Below are 6,017 nucleotides of genomic sequence, written 5' to 3'. Positions count from 1 at the left end.
CAGATCGGAGTTTTAGAGAGGAAATAACGTGATTTTTTGTGAAAAAAAACTAGATATGAGGAATGCAATTCGAGATACTGAAATAATTTTAAAACATGAAAAAGAAAATGGGAGATTTAAATCTTGTTAATTGAGACGAAGTGTGAAAAGTGCGATGGTGTACATTCTCGTCTCACTGACTGCAGATCAGTCCCAGTTTTTGAACGCACCGTATCTCGTAACGTATCGTTTTGGCCATACTGAATGTGTCGTACATGTAGAATGTACTGAATGTATTAAGTAAACCATATATAAGTATAAAGAAACAACACAGCCATTAAATATTGAAAGCATCTAAAGTTTGACAACAAAATGCTGTTTGTAGAAGAAACATTTTTCCTTTTTTGCCTTTTATTCTGTATGTGTAACAACTTTTTTCTATATTGCGTGAACCGTTTTACTTTGTATTTTCACTAAACCTTTTTAAAATGAACTTTATTGGATTGAGAAGTTTCTTTTCTATGTGTTTGACTCGTGCTGATCCTGCCTTACTCACTCAGTAGCAGCTACACCTTCTAAAGTACTAGTTGGACAATATTCCAGTGATAATGGCAAGAAATTGGCAATTAACAAATGAAACGAGACACAATGTTATTACCCTTAGAAAGGTAGGCCTTTCCATCCATTTTCCAACCCGCTGAATCCAAACACAGGGTTCTGCTGGAGCCAATCCCAGCCAACACATGGCACAAGACAGGAACCAATCCCGGGCAGGGTGCCAGCCCACCACAGGACACACACAAACACATCTACTAGGGCCAATTTAGAATCGCCAATCCACCTAACCTGCATGTCTTTGAACTGTGGAAGGAAACCCACGCAGACACGGGGAGAACATGCAAACTCCACACAGGGAGGACCCGGGAAGCGAACCCGGGTCTTCTAACTGCGAGGCAGCAGCGCTACCACTGCGCCACCCTTTCATTTAGAGACAATCCAAAGGCAATTGGAAACCGGAAGAAACTCTGATAGGAGGAGATCTGGCAGAGCCAAAGTGACTAGCCAATCAGAAGATGAGTTTCTGAGGGTCACCAACTCGAGTGATCACAGGCGCCTGACAGCACAACAGCTTGACAGTGCAGGTCGACAAAAGCAAGTACTGTATTAGTTTGTACAGTGAAGAGGAGACTTTGTGCTGCAAGTTTGACAAGGCGAGTGACAGAAAGAAAGCCATTCATTGAAGGACAAAATCGGGCCCTAAAATACCAGCTGTGCACTACTGCAGACTGGAAGAAAGCCTTAGGGAGCAATGAATCAAAAACTGAAACCTTCAGTTCATCACACAGGGTATCGAGTTGGTGAAAGGATGTTTCCTCAGTGTGTGACACCAACTGTCAAACATGGAGGAGGAAATGTGATGGTCTCGGGTTCTTTTCCTGGAAGCAGAGTTGGTGATTGGTATTCTGAATCACAAGGGTTACCACAGTTTGGCTGTTATATCAGCATGAGGAGGCAACTTTCATGAATCAAAAATGTGAATACCGTTTTGTACACTTAGTGATTTCTTGACTTATTTTTTTTTTTATTGCAATTGTTTATTTGTTCTATGCCTTGATTTCACGTAACACTAAGACATTAAACTGTGTGCATTTCAATAAAAAGTGAAAAAACTGAAGTGTTCTAAAAGCACATGTGACCAACACGGGCTCATGTGCGCGCTTTCCTGCTGGCAGCCTCAAGCTCATGGCTGCTATGATTTCTGTAAATCACCAGAGGTCACTATTTTTTTTTGGCACCACCAGAAAGAAGCATCAAAAGCTTCATATGGTTTTGTCCTTTCGTAACCAAAAACAGAAACAAATACAATTTACAATAACAAGTGAACTTGTCTGACTCCATGGCTTTTATAGAGCTGGGGGCAGTCCCTCAATGGAGATTGACAAGTGGCCCAGTCTCTTGGAGCTCCACCCACAAGGAACTTGGAGCAGAGGCAGTACTGTACACCAATACATAATCTATCTCTATATATAAAAGCCAAATACCACTGACTCACTCATCATGAAATCTTCCAAACCATAAGGAAATAAAAGTCCAAGCTTCCAAAAGGAGGCGTCAGTTCTGGCAAGAGAAGCCTACCCAAAGGAGCTTGGCTACTGAAGTGACCTTATATATCTATATATATCAAAGCCAAATACCACTGACTCATTCAATCTCCTGAGGACTTGGGATTTGAAATTTGGAATGTAGGTTACCCTTGGCCCATAGGTGCTCACTAAGAAACGGTTTAAAAATTTCATGGTCCAAGTGCGAAACTTCTTATAGTTTTTTAGACCCGTTTGTATGTCTGTCCGCTTTTCATGAGAGAACTACTTAACGGATTTAGATCAGGTTTTTTTCTAGAATTTTCTTGAACATTCCCGTTGATTCTCATTGCGCTAAGTATCATAGTTCGCTTGTGGGAGCGATATATTCGCGCTAATCAGAGACAGAGGCTGTGGGCCGAGGGGAGGGGGAAGCATGACATCAGGAATAAGGAGCCGGACGGGGCCATCCTCACTGTCCTGTTTCACTACTATGCTGGTGAAGCTGCGGGGGATGGCAAGTATATATATAAAACCTAAAGTAATAACATAAAGTCATGCAAAATAATAGCTCAAAATAAACAAAAACAATTATAAAACATAACATACACACAACATCATTTCAACACAAGTCACAAGCTCCATCTTTCATATCTCTCACCCCACCCAACACTTGACTGCCATCAGGATAAGGGTTGCATGGAAAAAGACACTTATAGGAGGGACCAGGGGTACAACACAGGAAAAAAAACGAAGCTGAGTCTGATCCATTGTCATTATTTTAAATAAGGTGGATGTCATAACTCAAGCAATCAAACATACTTTATACGTACAGTGACATTTAATGATGATGTTTCTATCAATAGTGACCAGTAGAATTTTTAATCTATGTTAACTCACACATAAGAACCGTATATGTACTTAGTGAGGACTATCTGAAGATCACATTGGTCTGAACATCTTAAAGGGTGTCTGCATACGCCCTTGTTGTGTGTCTTTACTCACTCGTTGGGATTATCAAAGCAAGAGGATCAGGCACTTAAATTGGGTGAAAGTGAAACATATCTCAAGTACAAACACAATTGTTTTACCTTATTGAGCACATGAACTCGCCGTAACTACATAACACAGACAACTGGCAGTGTGCATTGCTTTGTCTCCTTGTTTATAAACATTTAAGTCCTCAGAGTGCCCAAGCCGAAGGGTGACAGCCCCGGCCTGCTTCACACGTCTTGGTACAGCAGGTATTGTGTTAGGCTGAACGTTGTGTTCAAGTAGGCCATTATCTCCTGCCAGCTTGGTCAATATTATTCAATCAATATTTATTTTATAATGTGCTAATAGAGAACTGGCAGCACCTGGCAACACTATGTCTGCTTTACAGGTTCTTATCAGCCCCAAAAGCAGGGGGAGAGTGGCTTAACGTATAGGACCAACCAGAAGCTTCCAAAGAAGAGGTTGTTGTTCTCCCTGAACGTAATTTATTGGCTTTAGTTTTTAACCACAAGGTGCAACTTTATTTTGGGTGTTTGTAAACTTTAAATAGTGGTTAGCAATTAAAGTACGTCATAAAAATACAAATATAAGTCAATAATGTTCACTTTTTCTTTCTGGTGGATCAAATTAAGTAGCAGTGTTAACCCTGGATGTCAGTGCTGATATTTTCAACACAGTACTTCTTGATTGAATGTTGTATCGGTCTTAGATAGATAGATAGATAGATAGATAGATAGATAGATAGATAGATAGATAGATAGATAGATAGATAGATAGATAGATAGATAGATAGATAGATAGATAGATAGATAGAGCACTATATAATTGATAGATAAGGCACTATATGATAGATAGATAGATAGATAGATAGATAGATAGATAGATAGATAGATAGATAGATAGATAGATAGATAGATAGATAGATAGATAGATAGATAGATAGATAGGGCACTATATAATTGATAGATAAGGCACTATATGATAGATAGATAGATAGATAGATAGATAGATAGATAGATAGATAGATAGATAGATAGATAGATAGATAGATAGATAGATAGATAGATAGATAGATAGATAGATAGATAGATAGATAGATAGATAGATAGATAGATAGATAGAAAGGCCACTTGAACCCTTATGTAAATGAATGGAGTAAGTTTAACAAATCATCAGCCTAATCAAGAAGTGAAGCAGAGACTCAACTAATAAGACTGTACAGAAATTGATTGACATTTTTTGTCAAGTGCTTGATAAGAATATATTGACATCTGCATGGTGGGCTTAATTATAGAAGTTAGAGCAAACACTAAAGCTTAAAGGAATACTCCACCTAAAAAAATATCCTTTTTCATATATTAATTACTCCACTTGGTTTTCAGATCTGACCAAAAAATCTGTTCATCTTATGTGTTTCTAGAGAATGCAGACAACAAAATTCCAGATATAATTGTAATCGGAAAATCCCCTCATGACTGGAAGTGGAGCACGTTGAAATGAGAATGACCTTTGGTACTGAAGACTCGTCCTTCCCTCTCACTTAATGGTCAAGAGTCCTACCCAAAAATAAGAAATGTCTTTTGGCCAGTTACAGTTTGTTAGGGTGAATTTTTTCATAGATAGATAGATAGATAAATAGATAGATAGATAGATAGATATGAAAGGCACTATATAAGGGATAGATTAGTGTTTGTTTCATTCTTTAACAACTGCGTAATTCACTGCGTAGCTTTGACGTGTTTGCCTCAAGTCCATGTGGCTTTTCTTCAGGATTTCAGTTTACGTCTGCTTTCCTTCTTGGTGTCTTATTCAATAGGTCTATGCTTCTCTGTGTGAGGGAATACTGTCTAATGATTGTGCATGTTGGACTCATTTTAAAGCACATCGCGGTCCTACAGTGTAATGAAAACAGGTTCATGTTTAGGTCAACACATTAAAACATTATTTTATTGTAGAAAATGGTCACCTCTGCTAACATGTACATTTTAATGCCAACTTAATTATCTTGAGATCAAAATGAACGCACAGAGTTCGGAGACCTTTAGTGCACCGGTCTAACTGAAACCACCTTACCGGTCAAACGTTTTAGAACACCTCAGTTTTTCCAGTTTTTCTTCATATTTAATCCGTTGAAATGCAATGAATGACCTTAAATAGTGAAAAGATAAGCAGTAAACTGCCAGAGGTTTACGTTTAAAGTTTAACTTAGCAAAAACTGAAAAAAAAGAAATTTCAGAATGAGCCTTCTTCAGGGAACAACTACCTGTAACAGGTTACAACCTACAGATGCTCTGCAGCACTTAAAGTAAATGAAGCCTGGCAAGTTGAAGCAAACAATTTGCACAGGTGTCCCAATTTCTGTTGATTACTTAAAACCCCTCTGTCTGTCTTAAAGCAGAGTTGGAACAGACTGTGTGACAACACCCCCTGTAAGAGCCATTTGTTAGTTGTTTAGTTTGTGTTAAATTGATACAAGTATTTTCTTGATTATGTTCAAATGTTTGCCTATACAAGTGCTGGTCATAAAATTAGAATATCATGACAAAGTTGATTTATTTCAGTAATTCCATTCAAAAAGTGAAACTTGTATATTAGATTTATTCATTACACACAGACTGATGTATTTCAAATGTTTATTTCTTTTAATGTTGATGATTATAACTGACAACTAATGAAAGTCCCAAATTCAGTATCTCGGAAAATTAGAATATTGTGAAAAGGTTCAATATTGAAGACACCTGGTGCCACACTCTAATCAGCTAATTAACTCAAAACACCTGCAAAAGCCTTTAAATGGTCTCTCAGTCGAGTTCTGTAGGCTACACAATCATGGGGAAGACTGCTGACTTGACAGTTGTCCAAAAGACGACCATTGACACCTTGCACAAGGAGGGCAAGACACAAAAGGTAACATTGCTAAAGAGGCTGGCTGTTCACAGAGCTCTGTGTCCAAGCACATTA

The sequence above is a fragment of the Erpetoichthys calabaricus genome, chromosome 7 (assembly GCF_900747795.2).
Source record: "Erpetoichthys calabaricus chromosome 7, fErpCal1.3, whole genome shotgun sequence".
Lineage (NCBI taxonomy): Eukaryota > Metazoa > Chordata > Cladistia > Polypteriformes > Polypteridae > Erpetoichthys > Erpetoichthys calabaricus.
The sequence above is the reverse complement of the archived record's forward strand: the minus strand, read 5'-3'. Positions refer to the sequence as shown.